General features: G+C 40.5%; 1 non-coding gene and 1 pseudogene across 1 annotated transcript; one reads left to right on the forward strand and one right to left on the reverse strand.

Annotated features, from left to right (window-relative positions):
• The window catches only part of LOC129517833 (centromere protein N-like), a 54,179-nt pseudogene extending 34,721 nt beyond the window's left edge, over nucleotides 1–19,458 (reverse strand).
• Nucleotides 7,087–7,188, forward strand: LOC129518919 (U6 spliceosomal RNA). Its single transcript, XR_008666256.1, has one exon. It is a non-coding gene; the product is annotated as a U6 spliceosomal RNA (small nuclear RNA).
• Nucleotides 19,459–22,293: the final 2,835 nt, after the last annotated feature.

The raw sequence follows: 22,293 nt of genomic DNA on the forward strand, positions 1-22,293 counted from the left end.
ATCTATCTATCTATCTATCATCTATCTATCTGAGAGAGAGAGCACACACATGAGCAGGGTGAGGGGCAGGGGGAGAAGCAGACTCCCCGTTGAGTGGGGAGCCCAACCTGGAGCTCGATCCTGGGACTCCAGGATCATGACCCGAGCCCAAGGCAGACACTTAACTGACCGAGCCACCCAGGTGCCCGACCCAGCAGATTTCTTCACCTAGTGACAACCACATAATCAGTGCTTCAAAATTACACTCTTATTAAGTATTCCCTGAGGATTCACTCATCCACTCTGACCCCACTATAGAGTAAATCCTGTGTCCTTCTTTGGGCCCTCACAGCAGTATGGATTTTTCTTTCAGAAAAAGCACTTTACATTTTTATAATTACACAATTGTCCCATAAATTACTGATAACACCCTTAAAACTTGCTCTTTTTTATTTTTTGAGAGGCACTTATTTTTTAAAAAAGCTTTTATTTATTCACAAGAGACACAGAGGCAGAAACACAGGCAGAAGGAGAAGCAGGCTCCCTGCAGGAAGCCCAATGTGGGACTCAATCCCAGGACCCCGGGATCACACCCTAAGCCAAAGGCAGACACTCAACCACTGAGCCACCCACACGCCCCAGATTTTCACTCTTAAAGCAGAAACACATCCCTGTGGTTAGTTTTTCCTACCAAATAATAGTGTGTGGTACATACAATACTTGAAAGTATTCTGGAAATGACATATTTAATATAAGATCAAGTGTTGGGAGATCAATTTGTATGAGTGTGACCAGGACAAAGCATTAAAAAGTGAAAAGCAATCCAAAGAATAATGGGCCAATGACAGAATTTCCCATCATGGAACAAGAAATGGAGAAAAATATTTGAAGATACATGGATTTGAGGGGTTCAAAGAATCACATTCCCTGAGTGGCTGTCTCTATATGGATTAGGCTGGTTCCACAAGCCATATGCCAACTCCTGCAGCCTTGAATTTTTGAGACTGTCATAGAAAAACACATGTTCCTGGTCAATGGGGAATGCTAAAGAGAAAATATATATAAGCTGGAGCTCTCACTCAAGCTCTTTCCCCCAAACATAAATGGCAATCATGTTTAGCATCTTCCCTTCTCTCATTCTTTTTTTTTCCCTTCTCTCATTCTTAACTCACTCTCTCATTCTCATTCCCTTCTCTCATTCACCCAAACTTGACTACATGTACAAATGACAGACCATCAAAACTTGTCCATATTCAACTGGAGACTACTTTCAGAATTCAAATGGTTCCAAAACACCTAGGTCTGGAAGAAACATTTATGAATCCCAGCTGGATGAGCTTACCACACATCCTTTACTTTGAACTCTTACATTTTTTTTTACTGAATCTAACATTTGATTTCTATGGTTAATAAGATCTAAATTCTAAGTCTCAGAAGCTGTATTAAGATCTTACATTTATCATTTATTTCAACTTCAATCCATAGAGAAAATATTGAAATATATTCTATATAAAGATGAAGCAACTGAGGCAGAGAAATTTAAGTCTCTCCCAAAGCCATCAGGACAATAAGCAGAACCTAAAACACTGATATGCTCTTAAACAAGAGGAAGAGGAGGTTTCACACCATAAGAAAGCATCAGTTCATGTCCTAAGCAGATAAAGCTCCCCTTTCATAGTTACTCTGAGAATATAGCCATACCCAGACACTACCGCTTTACTTCGAATAAGCAGAATACAAAAGGAAATGCACCTGCAGGACCTACATTTAAGGCTGTAGTGAGTGAAGTTTCTGTGAGATAGACTCATCCCTTTAAGTATATATTGAACAGGATGTTAAAAGCCAACCACTCTTCTCTTGTAAGAGACATGGCAGAGACTCAAAAGATAAAGCAACAAATACCTAATACAACCATATTCTAAAAGGAGGTGCTAGGCTATGTTGCAAAAAGGACCAAAACTTGTTCTGTTGACACATTATCCCATGGCCCCTGCCAATGTTCGGTTAGAAGGAATATAGGATTTCTGATGAGAGTTGTGGTAGGCATATATTCAACCATCATGACTCTGGGTCTCCTCCCCCCAACTCTCAAAGACATAAACACTCTATTTAAATAAGAGGCTCCCTTCTGGGGAACTGCCACATTTAGAACCCAAAGTGACTTGCTTTCTACTGGGAACTAAGCAGCAGTCACCCCTTTCTATTTTTTAGTTTCTTCTATGAGAATCCAAGCCATTCTTCAGTGAATAGTACCAGCTACCTAGCTATTCTACAAAGCAGGAATAGCCCAGAAAATATCCAGGGAGCTCAAAATTCTGGGCACTTCTTCCTATATACCAGGCAATGCTGTCTGACTGGAAGCAGTCAATGAATGCAAACACAAAGTAAAGTCCAAGTCTATTGCAAAAATTCCCCAAACTGCTCCAAAAATGGATTTGGCAATACCATAGTCAGAAAAGGTATCTACTACAGTCCATGACCAATGGTACACTTGAAAGAACAGAATACCAGCTTTAGTATTTCTGGCTATGGGACACAGAGATTCTCTCTACTTGACTGTGGAATTGGTGCTCTGCACATTTCCAAGATTCCATGGCCTCAAGCAATGGAAAACTCTGGGTCTTGTTTTGAGCCAGGTCCCAAATTACAGATAAATTACCATGCCTTGTTGCATGGACTCTCCAGTTAGCATTGGTCCTAATCTGGGCATGACATGTTTGATGAGCTTGTTGATTCCACAGAATTTCCCTCAAAGGGTCCCTACCAATGGTCACATAACACATGAATAAATGGTATGCATTTTTAGCATTCTGCTGATAATGTTCATTCCAATAAAGTCTAAAAATTGATCATCCAGGGATTCCTGGGTGGCGCAGCGGTTTGGCGCCTGCCTTTGGCCCAGGGCACGATCCTGGAGACCCAGGATCGAATCCCACGTCTTGCTCCCGGTGCATAGAGCCTGCTTCTCCCTCTGCCTGTGTCTCTGCTTCCCTCTCTGCATCTCTCATGAATAAATAAATTAAAAAAATTGATCATCCAGCCTTTCAGCTGCCAGCCACCAGCCCACACTGCTAGGACATCATCAGTTGCATATAAGTCAGTAAAAATGCAGCAAGATTCATTTAGATGCTTATTCTCCAGGATAAGCATCATATCCTAAACTGCACTAATTGAGCAGAATTCCCAACCCAGGCACAATTATAAATGGTTTTCTTTGGTGTTATGCAGCTACACTGGCCCATATCCCCCACTGGACTTTCTTGTGGCCCAGGCATCCACAAGAAACTTGGTGTACCAAAGACACCAAGAAGCCCGAGTTGATGCTCCAACCTTTGCATCTAAGACAACCATATCTGGAGAGTGACAAGGTACATTTTCCTGTAGCTGCAAGATACCATTAATGTCCACTTAATTTATTTCCTTGATACAGCACTTACAGTGTAAATATGGAGGCTCATGTGCCATAACCACTTCATGGGATTCTCATCTTAACCAATCCCTTGATAGAGATGTGAGGGTATAAAAACCCCTGCTCTTGATGTGTTGCTCTCTTAATGTCCATCATTACTCACAAACAAGCCAGCATTGGTCCCTTAAATGAAGTACACCCAGTGGTGGTATCAGGCAAGACCAAAAACAAAAGCACATAGCAACACTGTAGTGAGCATAGCATAATGTACAGATGTGTCAGAATCACCATGTTGTACACCTGAAACTAATTAAACTCTGAGTTTGTGTCAACTTTATTTCAATATAAATAAATACAGCAAAAAAAAACCACAAATGGCAACATTACCTTGACATACTCAAAGACATTAAGTTGCCAATATCGGATGTCATATTAATGACTTAATCTCAGGAATACTTTCAAGTACCTAGTGGCATTAATAGACTATAATACATTGTTTTACAGATGTAAGAATGTGAATAGTTGAGTACTAGGAAGGGAAAACAAGATCCCAAACGGTGTCATTTCCTTACTTGGGTGGCTGCTGTTCCTTAATATGTAAAGGGTTAATCTTCTAGTGCCAATTACAAGGAAATTGGACCCACTATCTAAGACAGACCATCCACTGCTCTTGTCACTTCCAATCAAAATAATATCATCCATGAAATGGTACTGAGACATGTCTGATGAGGTACTGGTCTTTTCTAGGTCTTGACCTATCCACTGGTGAGAAATTATAGATTTTTAAAAAGATTGTATTTATTAATTCATGAGAGACACACAGAGAGAGGCATAGACATAGGCAGAGAGTGAAGCAGGCTCCCTGTGGGGAGCCTGATGTGGGACTTGATCCCAGGACCCTGGAGCCAAAGGCAGAAGTTCAATCACTGAGCCACCCAGGTGCCCCAAAATAATGGATCTTAATTCCACATTAATGTATAAAGTAATGTGACCCATCAAGGCAAATAGACTTTACTCACATGGGTTTGATGGAGTCTGAAAAAACAATTAGCATGTCCCACCACTGCACACAAGACCCTTCAGTATGTACAATGTAGTCCTAAAATGTTATGATATCTACAACTACCAGGGCAAGGAGGTCTGCTTATTGTAATCTATAATAAGGCCCCAAGTACCTTTTGTTTTCTTCACTGGCTGCCTAGGACTACCATAAATGTTATAGTCCCTTTAAGCATTTAAGCACATCTACCTCTTTTATTTCCTTGGGCAATGTAGAGGCTTCCAGTTATGCATACCTCAAATCAGAATCCTACACTGCTGTACTGATACCTCATGGCTGGGCTGGGGACGCCTGGTGGGCTCCCAGTTGTATACTCATCCCACTACCACTATTCTATTATTCCATTTACTGCTGGGAACATCCCTTACAATCAAGAGAAAAATTACACATACTTAACTCTCCCACAATACACTCAGCAGTATCAGTTACAGTAGTATGTGTGTGCATTGATAAGCTGTGTATTGGGATCTGACTGGGGGGTGTCCTACACCTCCATCTACTATAGAATTAAGTTTTATATTCTGCATGTGGATAAAAAGACCCTAAGAAAGGGAATGTGGTAAATTTCTCCACCACAAAGACTGAAGAACAAAGATTATTTCTCATTTGCTTCAAGCAAGTAACAAAAAGCTTCAGAAAGTTTGTCTTATGTCTTGTGTAGTTTGTGAAAAACAGAAGAATTAATATTTGGCTCACATAATCAAGTCAAGAACCTGAGACTAAAGCTGCACCTGCTGAAAGGTATAGCAATAATGCTGGTTCGGGAGTGAAGTGCACTTCCATCACATGCAGAAGAAAAGACTGTGTTTCTTGTATCCACATGACAACTCTACAATCATTGAGTGGCCTCAGACTACACTAAAATGAAAGCAATGAAAAGTGTACATGGAACATTTTCTGGAACAGATCACATATTAGACCAGAAAAGAGGCCTCAACAAATTCAAGAAGACTGAAGTTGTACCATGTACCTTTTCTGTCCACAACACTATGAAAGTAGAAGTCAACCACAAGAAAAAATCTGGAAAGATCATAAACACATGGAGGTTAAGTAACTTGCTACCAAAAAATAAATGGATCAACCAAGAAATAAAAGAAGAAATTAAAAAAATAGATAGAATCAAATGAAAATGAAAACAAAATGGATCAAAATCTTTGGGATTCAGCAAAAGCAGGTCAAAGAAGGAACTATACAACAATACAGGCCTACCTCAAGAAGCAAGAAAAATCTCAAGCAACCTAAACTTGCACCTAAAGGAGCTAAAAAAAGAACAAATGAAACCTAAAGCCAGCAGAAGGAAAGAAATAATAAAGATTAGAGCATAAATAAATGATATAGAAATTTTAAAAATAATAGATCAATAAAACCAGAATCGGATTTTTGAAAAAATTAATAAAATTGATAAACCCCTAGCCAGTCTTATCAAAAAGAGAAAAGACCCAAATAAATAAAATCATATGTGAGAAAGGAGAAATAACAACCAATACCACAGAAATACAATCATAAGAGAATATTATGAAAAACTAAATGCCAAAAAATTGGACAACCTTAAAAAATGGATAAATTCCTAGAAACATATATATTACTAAAACTGAAACAGGAAAAATTAAAAATTTGAACAGATTGATAACCAGAAAAGAGATTAAATCAGCAATCAAAAAACTCCCAACATACAAAAGTCCAGGACCATATGGCTTCACAGGTAAATTCTACCAAACATTTAAAGAAGAGTTAATACCTATTCTTCTCAAACTAGTCAAAAATAGAAAAAGAAGGAAAACTTCCAAATTCATTCTATGAGACCAGCATTACCCTAATACCAAAACCAGATAAATCACCACAAAAAAGAAAACTACAAGCCAATATCTCTGTGGAACACATACACAAGAATCCTCAACAAAATACTAGCAAACCAACTCCAACAATACATTTAAAAAAATCATTCACCACCATCAAGTGGGATCTATTCCTGGGTTGAAAGTGTGGTTCAGTGTTTGCAAATCAATCATTAATGAAAAAAAGGATAAGAACCATATGATCAAAAAAAAGAAGAACCATATGATCATTTCAACAGATACAGAAAATGCATTTGACAAAGTATGACATCCATTCTTGATTAAAAAAAAAAACTGGGGATCCCTGGGTGGCTCAGTGGTTTGGTGCCTGCCTTTGGCCCAGGGCACGATCCTGGAGTCCCGGGATCGAGTCCCACGTCGGGCTCCCGGCATGGAGCCTGCTTCTCCCTCTGCCTGTGTCTCTGCCTCTCTCTGTCTCTCTGTCTATCATGAATAAATAAATAAAATCTTTATTATAAAAAGCCTCAACAAAGTAGGTTTAAAGAGAACATAACTCAACATAATTAAAGCCATATGAAAAATCCAGTTAATATCATCCTAAATGGAGAAAAACTAAGAGCTTTTCCTCTATGGTCAGGAACAAGACAGGTATGTCCACTCTCACCACTTCTGTTCAATATAGTACTGGAAGTCCTAGCCTCAGCAGTCAGGCAACAAAAGGAAATAAAAGGCATCCAAATCAGCAAGGAAGAAGTCAAACTTTCACTATCTGCATATGACATGATACTCTCTACAGAAAACCCAAAAGACTCCACCAAAAAACTGTTAGAACTGACAATCGAGTGCTTCAGCAGCACATATACTAAAACTGGAAGAATATAGAGAACATTAGCATGGTCCCTGCACAAGGTAACACGCAAATTCATGAAGCAGCCCATATTTTTGAGGCTTTGACACCTCTAGAAAGATTTAGGTGCTCTCTGGAGATAAACTCTTAAATGTTTTGTATATTTTCTCAATTAAATCTCTTTTCAGAAGTGTCTGTAGAACAATAGAAATCTTTGACTTCTGAAAAAAACCTGATAAATTTAGTAAAGTCACAGGATACAAACTAACTGTACAGAAATCTGTTTCATTTCTATATGCCAATAGTAAAGCAGCAAAAAAGAGAAATTAAGAAAACAATCCCATTTACAATTGCATCAAAAACAATAAGATACCAAGAAATGAACTTAACCAAAGAGGTGAAAGACCTATACTCTGAAAACTATAAAACACTGATGAAATAAATTGAAGACACAAAGAAATGGAAAGACATTCCATGCTCATGGACAGGAAGAACAAATATTGTTAACATGTCTATACTATCCATAGCAATCTGCACATTTAATGCAATCCCTGTCAAAATACCAATAATATTGTTCACAGAGCTAGAACAAACAAACCTAAAATTTGTACAGAACCACAATAGACTCCAAATAGCCAAAGCAATCTTGAAAATGAAAAGGAAAGCTGGAGGAATCACAATTCTGGACTTAAAAGTATATTACAAAGCTGTAGTAATCAAAATAGTATGATACTAGCACAACAAGACACATAGATCAATGGAACAGAATAGAAAACCCAGAAATGGACCCATAATTATATAATCAATTAATCCTAGACAAAGCAGGAAAAAATATCTAATGGGAAAAAGAATGACTTTTCAACAAATGGTGCTGGGAAAACTGAACAGCCACACACAAAAGAATGAAACTAGAAAATAGTTTCCTACACAGAAAAGGAAACAATCAACAAAACTAAAAGGCAAGCTATGGAATGGGAAAAGATAATTACAAATTATATCTGATAAGTATTCAAAATATATTTTAAAAAACTTCTAAAGTATGAACCCCCAAAAAATAAATCATCCAATTTAAAAATGGACAGAAGACATAAACAGACGTTCCCCCAAAGAAGACATCTAGATGGCCAACAGACACATGAAAAGATGTTCAACATCACTCGTCATGAGGGAAATGCAAATCAAAACTACAATGAGATACCATCTCACACCTGTCAAGAGTGGCTAAAACAACATTACAGCAAAACACAGGTGTTGGTGAAGATGTGGAGAAAGGGGAACCCTCTTACACTGTGGTGGGTACAAAACAAACCAGTTCAGCCACTCTGGAAAACAGTATGGAGAATTCTCAATAAATTAAAAATAGAACTACCTTACAGTCCAGCAATTGTACTATTAGGTATTTTGTACCCAAATGATACAAAAATACTGATTCAAAGGGATACATGCACCCCAATGTTTATAGCAGCATTACCTATAATAGTCAAATTATGGGAACAGCCCAAGTGTCCACTGACTGATAAATGAATAAAGAAGATGTGTTATACAGATACAATGGAATATTACTCAGACATAAAAAGGAATGAAACCTTGCCATTTCCAATGACACGGATGGAGCTGGAGAATATACGCTAGGCAAAATAAGCCAGTCAGAGAAGACAAATACTGTATGATTTCACTCATATGTGAAATTTAAGAAACAATAAACAAACAAGCAGAGGGACAAAAATAAGAGAGAGAAAGAAGCAAAATCAAGAAACAGACTCAATTATAGAGAATAAACTGATGATTATCAGAGGAAAGGTGGGTGGATGGTGGGTGTGCTAAATAGGTGATGGGGATTATGGAGTGCACATGCTGTGATGAGCACAGTGTTGTATGGAAGTGTTGAATTACTATATTGTATGCCCAAAATTAATTTGACACTATATGTTAACTAACTGAAATTAAAATAAAAACTTTAAAAATTTTTAATAAAAGGCAGCCCTGGTGGCTGAGCAGATTAGAGCCGCCTTCAACCCAAGGTGTGATCCTGGAGACCTGGAATCGAGTCCCACGTCGAGCTCCCTGCATGGAGCCTGCTTCTCCCTCTCTTCTCTCTCTCTCTCTCTCTCTCTAATAAATAAATAAAATCTTTTTTAAAAATTCTAATAAAAAAAATAAAATAAAACAGGTGTGGTGGCTTGGTCAGTTAAACAACTGACTCTTGATTTCAGCTCAGATCATGATCTCAGAGTTGTGAGATCGAACCCTGCATCAGACTCCTCACTTGGCATAGAGCCTGCTTAAGATTCTCTTTCCCTCTGCCTCTGTCCCTCCCAACACCCTCCCCCCGCCCCAGCCATCACAAGCACACTTTCTCTCTCTCTAAAAAATAAATTTAAAAAATTAAAATAAAAAAGAGAAATTTAGCTATATAAGAGTAACCAGAAAAGCTATGGGAATATCTGGGTTTTCCTCCCAGACCTGGGAAGAGGAGGTCCCCAACATAGTCCCCATAGGGAAAAGATAAAGAATAAAGTTGATTTCTTTTGTATCCCATTTATATCAGATCAATAGAAACCAGAATGAAGAAAAACTGATCAAATTCTAATTTGATAATGCTCTAAAATTACATGACATTCCAGAAGTCATACTGAGGACTGTAGGAGAGCCATAAAGCCATCCACGCTGTAATATCTGATATCACAATGTGGAAGATAATGACACATTGTGACTTGTCAGCTCTCCACTAATACATTTTTCTAGTACTTTCTCAGGGTTTTCTGAAATGGCAGAAAAACTATTTGGACCCCAACATGTCTCTTTACATCAGGAAAACAGACTACAAATATGGAAACTGGTGTATGACAGAATAAAGGCTTCCTCACAATGGTGGGCTTGGCTTGACTAGGAAGCTGAAGCTATGGTGAAATTAACAACCAACAAATACCAAGTCTTTTTAAGAGGGCTCTAAATATATGAAACAGGCTCCCTCAGAAAAATCACAAGGCTAAACACCCAGGCTTGAAAGTGTAGAGACACTATCACACTAGAGATAACCCAATATATAAATTGTCTCTAAGAACAACCAGGAGGACTCAGGCCTAGGGAGAAATGGAGGCAGTCACACATGTGGAAGCTCTGCATTCTCCCTGACAGCTCCAATAAGATAAGAAAAAGTATACTGGCTCTTCCTCACTTTATCTGACCATGACTTTCTGAAAATTCTGTCTCTTTTTTCTCTGCTTCACCCCTAAACTCCCCTTTCTCTATTTTTCACTACTCCTCTCCTATTTTCGCTCATTCTGTCTAGTCATACTTACAAAGTATGACTGGTTCTCTAACTTGAGTCAGAACCCCAAAGCTGCAAGGGGCCTGTGATATTTAGTATCAGGAGTTGTATTAAGGCTTTATATTTACCATCCTGTTTCAGTTTCACACATAGTGAGGGTCATGAAATATCTCCCACCTACACTAGAGGAAACTAAAGCCAATGTCAGACAGATTAAATCTCTCTCCCACTGACACAGAGCCAACAAACAGTAGGTGTCAAATGGGAGTAGGAAGAAATTTTTCAATATTCAGGAGTTGCGGGTTATGATTACTATTCTAGATTGGGTTTCCAAATGCTTGGAAATGACCATCAGGTTATTTAAAAGTAAGCAAGTAACTGCTGGAACTTCCTAAGATCTCTTCCCATACAAAGGAAGAACAGATCCTCAAGCTAATTTTCATATGTAAAGAGAAGAAAGTTACTTTCTCTTTGTGCTCATGAAGCCAACCTCAACAATAACAGAACTGCAGACACAGCAAACAAATTGCCATCAGAATACACTCTGAATCAATTGGACAGCCAGGCCAACATAAAAGGACTGTGGGCAAGGACTCCATTCTGGACTATTCGAAAGCCCAAGGCAGGAGATTATGATATATGGGGACTTCTCAGCTATGAACAAACCTACTGTTCTAGTATTTTTTAATTAGATATTGAAAATAAGAAAAATAAAAAGGCCCCCTAAGAAAATCCAGTACTACAACAAATTTTCCTGCTTGACATGGGGAGGAGAATTTCACATTAGAGATGATCCTCCAAAAATAAAAAGAGGGTTTCTAACCTAGAGAAGAGCTGAATGCATTCACGTATGTGGCAGGGTATGCATACAACCTGATATTCAGAGAAAAACAGGATGAAGAGACACTGGGTTACACCCATATTACACCTACTTTATTTTCCTGGATTTCTCCTAGTACAAACCCCTGTTCTCCTGTCCTTCCCCTTTTTGCTCATTGTCTATTTTTCCCCATGTCTCTCAGGTTCTCATTCACTATGCTGAGTAATATCTACCAAAAAAAAAAAATACAATGGTTCTCACACGGACAACTAGATTCCAATCATTCAAGGACACTTTTATAGCAGTGGCTGGGCTGGGAAAATCCTAATGGAATCTATTTCCACATACTCATCTTCCATACATGTGGTTTCCTAAATTAGATCTGCCCTCAAATGACCATGGAACACATCCAGGTTCTCCTCCCATCCTTTTCACTATCAACTTGTCCCATTTTAGCCTGAAGGATCAACTATATTTTTCCAAGAATACACTCCAGCCTTAGAAGCCTCTGGAATTAAGAAGTCAAAAATTTTACCAAGTAAATTTCTCAGAAGTAGCTGACACCTTGAATACCCACTCCATGCAGAACCTGACACCAGGGCCTAATACAGAGATAGAACTGTCTGAGATGCCACCACCATTTCATTGCAAATTTGGGATCACACTTCCTACCTGACAACTAGAAACCTACCATGTCATGACCCAGAAAGCAGTAGGTACAAATAAGGGGAAATGGTTTTTGCAAAATTCCAGGACCACACATGGATTGACTAGACACCACAGCTACGGTGAATTCAAAAGCCAACAAATACCAATTTTTTCAGGGGGTTTTAAAAAACATAAAAGAGGCTCCCAGAGAATATCCACTAGCCCAAATATCTTACTTGAACATTAATGGAAGGAGATAAGCCAATATAAAAATTCTCTCTGACAACAACCAGAAGAACTCCAGTCCAGAGAGAGCAGAAGAAAGTCAGTATGCTGCAGGGTCTGTGTGCATATTGCCTTCCAAAATATGTAAATTAGGCAAGGAAATGTACCCACAGTACCTATAATTAAGGGTACAATGAAGGAAAGGGCTATGGGTCAGACACATCTCTGAAAGTCTGTCTTAAACCAGACATTGAAAGTGACTCATCCTCTGATAATAAGCATTGGCTGAGGCTCCCAAACTCAAATAAATGCCTAGAACTCTTCATTATTTTTAAAGATTTTATTTATTTATTCATGAGAAACATAGGGAGAGAGGCAGAGACATAGGCAGAGGGAGAAGCAGGCTCTTCAAGGGGACCCCAATGTGGGACTCGATCCCAGGACCCGGGATCACGACCTGAGCCAAAGGCAGCCGCTCAACCACTGAGCCACCCAGGCGTCCCTAGAACTCTTTATTATAAGGTGAAGTACTATGTTAACTAGATAAAATCTGACCAAAACTAGGTCTTCTAGCATTAACCCACTAAGTGGAAGTGGAAGAAAGGAGGAAAGAAATTTTGGAGGGAGTTATCAGTGTGATAGGCATTATCTTCACCGTCCTGAATCCAGACCTCCTCCCATCTGCCCCAATCTCATAATCAAACATCTGGGAGAAATGCTACATTTAGAGGCCAAACTGACTGAAAAGAGAAAGGGCTGTGTAGAACGGTGGTGTTGAATGATGTGCTAGAAAAACAGTCTGAAGAGCACAGATTTCAGAAGGAGATCTAAGTCTCTTGATCCTCTTCTTGTCATTAGCAATAGAGATGTGGCCAGACAGGCTTGAAACATGGGGTCGGTCATAAATAACCAGGTGATCTTCATTCCTTGTCCTCCAGCACAGCTGGCAGGGCCAAGGAGCTAGGTGCACACCCTCCCATTTGGCATTTTTTCAAACACAAGTGTCAAATCATTTTTTCCCACTCACCATACTTATGGACCTCAGTACATTCTGCATAAACTACTGCCCCCTGTCACCAAATACTTCATCAATGAGATCTGCTACTGCCCCTAGGTCCTGTTCTATACTTGACTAGCCAACCTGCAGGATCATGCCTGTATTTTTCCAAAAGGGCACTGTGACCTTACCAGCCTCCAGGGAAAAGGAGTTCAAAATCCCATGGAGTCAATCTGCCAAAAACAGGTGGGACACAGCCTGTAACTTTCCCTCTTTTATAGTAAGACAAACTTATTAACTTCTGTAACCTATTGGAGCACCAACAATTGTTCTCTTAGGAACACAGAACACTTTAGTTTGGGAAAGACAGCTACACAGGAGACACTTTATAACCACTTACCTGTTTCAAGTATGGTAACTGGCAGGTAAGCTGTGAACTTTGGAGACCATAAGTCTCCTTGCTGGTGGGCATCCAAGGCCATAGAGGATAACACCTTCAACTTGCCGGTCTACAATACATCATAATACCATGAAAGTGCTGGACATCGGGTGATTTTTTTTCTCGGATACCATGTGAACATTCACAATTCAAAACAGAACACATTACAATACCTGTTACATATTAGTACACAGAGTAGATGGTAAATTGGGCCCGCAGGCCTCTCAATGACAAAATCACTTTTAACTTTTCCTCTTTTTACTACAAGTTATCTCGGCAGACTTCAGACACTTTCTGCAGAAACAGGTATTTTTATGCAAACACCACAATAGGAGCTTTCTGGAGACCATCTACTCTCCTCAGTTGGAAGCCCAGGATACAAAGGGGAGGGGGCCATAGAGTGGGAGAGACTGGTACTAGTAAGCATTGGTTTACACATACTTTCAGCCATTCTCTGGCCCACAAAAATGTATTTTTAAAAATAGTTAGGCATCAGTTGGATAGGTGATTTTCATTCTACCTGTACTTGCCTAACCCTCCAAAATGTTTCAACAGATAACATACACAAGGGCATCCCAGAAAACCTATCTTACTCCTGAACTGGTCCACACACCGTAAAAAAGGTTGGACTGTGGGAGGACACTTATGCTCCCCCTCACCCACCATGCATTTAAGAACGTGCGACCAGACCCTAGGGAGCCACGCCTCTCATAACCTGGCTCACACTGCTCTACTGATCCAGGGCAGCCTTGATCGCTCCCGATCTTATCTTACTATGCTACCAGACAGATCAGGAGAGTCTCATCTCATTCACTGATCCAATCAGGGTCAATCCAGGTGCCATGGATCCCTGGTACCTCATCCATTGTAACACATAATTCACAATCTCCTAGTAGGGGGGCCTGCTGACCCTCTCACTCACCTAGATTACAGGATGCACTACGAGATCCTGAGGAATCTATCTGAGGCACAAACCTGGCCAGAGTGGCCTCTTGTCTAATAAAAAAGGCATCATAACTTTTTGGGCCACACATTCCAGACCAAATCTGTCATCTCATGCACAAAGACATGCAAGGCCAAAGCCAGAGCCCAAATTATTATTCCACTAAAAGCACACAAAAGACTCTTAATATTTTGACACTTCAATACTTACAAAAAGAGTTAAATGAAGAATGAAGCAAAAGTGCTAGCATCCCATGATCCTTGTCCCACACACCAAAACAATGACAGGGTAACAAAAGGGTAGCTTAAGAGCTCAGAGCAAGTTGTAAGATACCCCCCTTGTGGAGAACTACCTCTAGGCTCCAGCTGAGTGCTTTTCTATCCTGCAGCTCTATGCTCACATGAGAGCAGTGCAGAAATCCCCATATCTCAACAGACTCTGAGAGGATGAGGGTTGGAATAGTTGACTCAGGGCAACCTTTCAGAAAGCTTCACTAATGTTCTCTAGATTCATGTAGAAAGAGTAGCAGGAGCTAGAAAGACAGAAGGAGGCCAGGCACCTAGGTGGTTGAGTCAGTAAGCACTTGCCTTCAGCTCAGGTCGTGATGTTAGGGTCCTGGGATGGAGCCCCGAGTTGGGCAATCTGCTTCTCCCTCCCTCTCTGCCCCTCCCCCCAGCTTGTGCATGTGCTCACGTGTGCGCACGCATTCTCTCTCTCTCTCTCTCTCTCTCTCTCTCTCTCTCTCTCTCTCACACACACACACACACACACACACACACAAAATAAATAAATAAAATCTTAAAAAAAAAAACAAGACACAAGGAGGCTGGCTGACATGGGAGAGAACTGCACATCCCCCAGCTGCAGAAGAAAGAACTGTATTTTCCAAAGTTCACATGTAGACCTGAAAAACCACCAGCAGAGGGCATTTTGTCAACTTTCATGATTGGGGAGCAAAGATTATTCCCCCCTTGTCTCAAACTAATAGCAAACAATTTCCGAAAGCTTGATGTGTGTCCCCTGGAGTTAGGGCGAGAGTGGGACTAATGTGTACTCACAGAAAGGAAGCTGAAAACCTCCTGAAAGGAGGCAGGAACCAGCTGGCTCTGAAGATACACGAGAGAGGAATGGCTCAGAGCCAACAGCCCTTCTAACACCTGCTGTAAGAACAGCTGTGGTTTCTATGGTCTACATACAGACTCTGAAAAAGGGCGTAGAGTAAGATTGTCTTAAAAGTAAAGCATCCAAGGGACACCTGGGTGGCTCAGATAATTAAGCATTTGCCTTCAGCTCCAGGTCATGATCCCAGGGTCCTGGGATCAAGACCAAGCCTGGCGTTGGGCTCCCTGCTCAGCGGGGAGTCTGCTTCTCCCTCTGCCCCTGCTCCTCCCCCCATTCATGCTCTCTCTCTCTCAAATAAATAAATACAATCTTAAAAAAATAAAACACCCAAGAGGGGCACCTGGAGACACAGAAAAGTCCAACACAAGAGAGCCCTACCAAAAGCCGGGGTGTTTAGGGGAGTTCAATGTCCAGAGAGAAGCTGCACCCATGGCCCCTTCAGATAAAGGGATACAGGCAGGCACTAGTCTCTAGTGCCTTCTCTCAGGAAGAGAAGACATGGGAAGAGCTGCCCTGTGGAGGAAAGGTCTGTGTTTTCCAAAGACAGTATGCGCACCCTGAGAAAGCAACAATGGTGGGCATTTTCTCCACCTTCATGAGGACAGGACAAGGATTACTTCCTCCTACCTTGATCAGATATAAACAAGCTTGAGAAAGCTCCACTTGTGTCTTCTTTAGTTAGCTGGACACCACAGCTAATGCCTGAATTATTCAAGGAAGTCAGGAGTTGAGGTCTACAAATGTCTGGCTAGAAGACACAATAAAAGAAGACTGGGCTGCAGGAGAAATACACTACAACCACATGCACAGAAGGACTGTGATTTCCATGGTTCATATGAAAACCCTATACAAGTGAGTATACCAGGCTGTCCTAAAAGGAAGGAACCAAGGTAAAGCACCCCAAGAAGTAATGACCCCAAAAGAAATGTGGGTCAAAGAGATTAGGGGCTAAGGTGGAGTCTGGCGGCCAATTAGAGAAAAGGCACCTGATGAGACAGGAGCCAGCACTCTGAGGTCCCTTTAAGAAGCTCAAAATGTGCCCATGAAAGTGTCAGCCCAGAATTTCACTGTTCACAGCCCCAAAACCACATTACAACCTTCCAGACCACACCAGGGTATGCTCTTCTCCACACACCTCTCTCCCTGGAGATCAAATCTAGAGTGGTGATCAAGGAGCGGAGGGAGGAGATGAAGAGAGGAAAGGCAAAAAGAAGTCCTATATCCATCCCATGACCACATATACACACATCACTGACAAGATGACAAAACCTATGAAGGCACCAGTTGGTTTAGACAGAAATTCACAGTATTCAGAAGCATAGTGTTTCAATTGTTATAGTACACTTCTAGCTTTTTGGAAGTAACTACAGAATGCTTCGCTATTTAAGAGTTAACAGTTGCCTATGGGACCTTCTGGAAATTTCCTCCCAGACTAGATAAGAACAGATCCCCAAAGAAGTTTTTATGCATAAGTAGAAAGAGAAAAAGTTATTTTTCTTTTTATGCTTGTCCAAGGATACTTAACAGACTGCTGATGAAGATCTATTCCAGAAGAAACCCCCTTATTTTGGAAAAATTTCTGCTTTCCCTCCAACAACTATAGGACAACAATATCAAAAAAAAGTATCTTCAAAAAGAAACACTGTTGGAAAGGGCTGTACAAATGTGAATAGATAACTTTAGAAAGGTCACCTCATCTGTGAAACAGGAAATAAGGTCCCACTTCACAGCTATGATGCTCAAATGAGAGAGTCCCATTTTAGCCCACAGGATATCACCTGGATTTATCCAACAGAATATTATGGCCCTAGCCTTCAAGTAAAGGAGTTAAAAACCCTGAGGGATCAATCTGTCAAAAACTTCTGAAAGCTTAAGAGCTTGGGTGAGGGACCCACATGAAGACAGGTCACTTCAAGGCACCTTCACTGCCATGTGCCCAAACCCAAGTTTGGGCTTCCTGGGCTGGTGAGGAGCCCACAGAGCCCAGAGGAGTGATATGGTGCTATACAAATTGCAGAAGGAACATAAAGGCGAGAAACTGGTGTTTACCAAAAAAAATCACTACCTACACTGACCGGTCAGATTGACTAGACCCATGAAGCTGCAGTGAAGTCAACAACCAACAAATGCTGAGACTTTTTAAGGGGCCTTTAAATTTACAAAGCAGGCTCCCCGAGAGAACCCAAAAGGCTTAAACACTGAGACACTTGAAGATGCATAGACAACATCACAATGGGGATGTTCCTATATGGAAATTTTCTCTACGAACAATCAGGAGAATCCTGGTCCAGAGATAGATGAAGGCATTCACTTATGTGAGGGGTCTCCATGCATCCTGAAAACTCCAACAAGGATGGAATAAAGGGCTACTGCCTTCCATCACTTTACCTCAGCATGATTTCCAAGTACCCTCCAGTGCCCCCACTTTTCTCTCCTCCTCTGCCATATTTTAACCTTGTGTTACATATCAGTTTCTTTAGTGTGATGCCGATAGCACTAGCAACCAAAGGAAAAGTAATTGAATAGGAAATTAGCAAAATTTTTAAAATTTTGTGTCAAAGCATAGTATCAGAAAGTAAGAAGATGATTCACAAAATGAGAAAATACACTTGCAAATTATATCTGGTAGGGTTGTAGTGCCCAGAATAAACAAAAAATTGTTAATATTCTATAAACAAAAGACAATCCAGTTAAACAATGGCAAACATATGAATGGACACTTCTTCAAAGACAATATACAAATGGCCAAAATGCACATGAAAAGATGCTTGACCTCATTAGTCATTAGGCAAATGCAAATCAAAACCACAATGAGATACCACTTCACACACAGTAGGATGGTGAAAATCAAACACATGGACAATAACAAGTGTTTGCAATGATTTGGAGAAATCAGAATCCTTGAACATTACTAATATGTGATGGTGTCATTACTGTGGAAAACACTTGAAAGCAGCCTTAATAAGTCAAACAGAGTTACCATATGGTCGGTCCAGCAATTCCAGTATAGGTATACCCACGAAAACTGAAAAATATGTTCACACAAAAAAATTATCCTCAAATGTTCATGGTAGCATTATTCAAAATAGCCAAAAAGTGGAAAGAACCCAGATGTCCATCAGCTGAAGAATGGATAAACAAAATGAGATTTACAATTGTATGTTACTCACCCATAAAAAGAGCAAAGACAGAGCACAGAGGATTTCAGAGCAGCAAAAATACTGTTAAAAATACTCTGTAGGATATTATAATGATGTATATATGTCATTATTCATTTGTCCAAGCCCACAGAATGTACACCACCAAGTATGTACCTGAAGGTGAACTATGGACTCATGTTGCAACATGGATGAACCGTAAAAACATTGATATATATGTGAAAAAAGTTGCTCACAAAGGACTACATATTGTATATATGATTCCATTTATAGCAAATGCCCACAACAGACAAATCCTTAGAGTCAGATAGTAGATTAATGGTTGTCAGGTGACACAGAGTAAAGGGAACTGAGTGATAGCTGAAAGATATGGGGTATCATTTTGAGGTAACAGAAATGTTCTGGAATAAGACAGCAGAAACAGTTGTGTAACAATGAATATACTATACTGTCTATATGTGAACTATATTTCAAAAACTGCTAAATTAAACAGTAATGAACATTTATTGGACTCACTGTGCGGATCACAAATTCAGGAACTGCTGAGCTGGGTGGTTCCGGCCCACGGCATGAGGCTACAATTGAGAGGTCACTAGACCTGAAGTCATCAGAATCTATTGGAACTACAAGATTTGGTTCCAAGGAGGTACAGTCACAAGGCTGACAAGGTGGTGCTGGTAGTTCATGAGAGGCCTCAGTTTCTTCCCCTATGGGCTTCTCCACAGGCTCCTTGAGTGTCCTCATGACTTGATGGATGACTTCTCCTAGAATGTGAGAGAGAGACAAATGTTGCTACCTCAAGTAAATGACAAAGAGTTTCAGGAAGCTTGTGTCTCTCATAGGTTGAAGATCACAGGAACTACTATCTAACTCACATAAGTAAACCCTAGAGGCTATGTATGGCTGTAACTGTCCTTACAAGATGGAACAATAAAATGACAGCTTTAGATGTAAACTGAACTGACAGAAAATACAGAAAAAACTATGTCTCTGGGGAACAAATGTGGGCCTCACAAAACACAGTGGCCTGATTGTTATAAAAGGAAAAGCAGGGGTGCCTGGGTAGATCAGTCAGTTAAACGTCTGCCTTTGGTTCAGGTCATGATCCCTGAGTCCTGGAATCGAGTACCATGTTGGGCTCCCTACTCAGTGAGGAGTCTGCTTCTCCTTCTGCCTCTGACCCTACCCCCATGGCTTGTGTGTGATCGCACACTCTGTCAGATAAATAAAATCTTAAAAAAAAAAAAAAAAAGGAAAAGCAGCCAAGTGGACTACCAAGGGAAGTAGAAGGAGCCCAACACAAGGGTGGGTCACAAAAGACCTAGGGACTGACAAGGAGTCTAAATGGCTCTTCAGAGGAAAGACACTCACTGGGGCAGGGCTTGCATCCTAAGGTCCCTCAAGGAACCCACAAAGTCTGACAGTGTCAGACAGGGATTTCCTCCAACATCACCAAACTCCAGCCTATACTGCAACCCTGCCAACCATGTGAGGTTGTGCCTTTCTCCCACAATCCTCATATTCTCTGGGCCCCGATTATTGATCAGAAATAGGGTGTAGTCAAATATGCATTTAGGCACTCATATGACCTCTGACTCATGTCTATGAGTGCCATTGGAATTTTAGCTTGATGACAGCAGGAACACATCTGTCTTATTACTGCTGCCTCCAATGACAGTGTATGGCACATAGCAGATGCTCAGAAAGCATTTCTAATTCCTACTTCACACAACATACAAAATAATTTTTAAAAAGAGTCAAATACTACCTAAATAAAAAAGCACAAGCAAACAAAAATATAGAATATAGATGATTGGAACTTCATCAAAAGTAAAACCTTTTGCATCAAAATTCATTATCAAGAAAGCAAAGATGGGGCACCTTGCTGACTTAGAGGAATATGTGACTCTTGATCCGGAGGTCATGAGTTCAAGCCCCATGTTGGATGTAGAGCTTAATTAAGTAAAAACTTTCTTTAAAAGAAAGTGAAAAAACCACCCACAGAATGGGAGAAAATATTTGCAAATCATGTAAGGGTTTATTATCCAGAATATATAAAAGAACACTTAGAAATCAACAGCAGAAAGAAAAACAACTCAATTATAAAATGAGCAAGAGAGGGCACCTGGGTGACTCAGTCAGTCACCTTAGCCTGTTTTCAGCTAAGGTCATGATCCTAGGGTCCTGGGATGGAGCAAGCACGGTGGGGAGCTGAGCTGTCCTTGGCCATCAGTCTCCCTGCTCAGTGGGGAGTCTGTTTCTCCCTTTCCCTCTGTCCCCCCCGCTCATACTCTCTCCCTCTCAAAGAAATAAAATCTTTTTAAAAATGAGCAAGAGATTTCCACAGACATTTCTCCAAGGACAATATACAAATCACCATTAAGCAAATGAAAAGTTGTTCAATATCATTAGTCATTTGGCAAATGCTAATCAAAACCACCATGAGATACTGCTTCACACCCACTAGTATGACTATAACCCAAACAAAGTAAACTGCCAGCTGTTAAATAGGATGTGGAGAAACCAGACCCATCATACATTACTGGTATGAATGTGAAATCATACAGCTGCATTTGAAATCATTTTGGCAGTCTTTTAAAAAGTTCAACATAGAATTGACATATATTCTAGCAATTCCAGTCTTACATAAACACCCAAGAGCACTGAAAACATGTTCACATAATAACTTGCACGAGGGTCACATAGGTGGCTCAGTTGGTTGAGCGTCTGACTCTTGATTTCAGCTTGGGTAGCAATCTCAGGATTGTGAGATCAAGCCCTGAGTTAAGCTCCAAGCTCAGGGCAGAGTATGCTTGAGATTCCCTCTCTCCCTCTCCCTGTGACCCCCTCACCCCCAGCTCTCACTCTCTAAATAATTAAATAAACAAAATCTTAAGAAAAACTTTGCAGGGACACCTGGGTGGCTCAGCAGTTGAGCATCTGCCTTCGGCTCAGGGTGTGATCCCAGGTCCTAGGACCAAGTCCCGCAACAGGCCCCCCACAGGGAGCATGCTTCTCCCTTTGTCTATGTCTCTACCTCTCTCTGTGTGTCTCTCAAGAATAAATAAAATCTTAAAAAAAAGAGAGACCATATAATGTTTGTCCTTCTCCAATTGACTTACTTCACTTAGCATAATACTCTCCAGTTCTATCCACATTGAAGCAAATGGTGGGTATTTGTCATTTCTAATGGCTGAGTAATATTCCATTGTATACATAGACCACATCTTCTTTATCCATTCATCTTTCGATGGACACCGAGGCTCCTTCCACAGTTTGGCTATTGTGGACATTGCTGCTATAAACATTGGGGTGCAGATGTCCTGCCATTTCACTGCATCTGTATCTGGAGTAAATCCCCAGCAGCGCAATTGCTGGGTCATAGGGCAGTTCTATTTTTAACTCTTTGAGGAACCTCCACACAGTTTTCCAGAGTGGCTGTACCAGTTCACATTCTCACCAACAGTGCAAGAGGGTTCCCCTTTCTCCACATCCTCTCCAACATGTGTTGTTTCCTGTCTTGTTCATTTTCCCCATTCTCACTGGTGTAAGGTGGTATCTCATTTGTGGTTTTGATTT

This window comes from Nyctereutes procyonoides, unplaced genomic scaffold, assembly GCF_905146905.1.
Source record: "Nyctereutes procyonoides isolate TBG_1078 unplaced genomic scaffold, NYPRO_anot_genome, whole genome shotgun sequence".
Taxonomy (NCBI): Eukaryota; Metazoa; Chordata; class Mammalia; order Carnivora; family Canidae; genus Nyctereutes; species Nyctereutes procyonoides.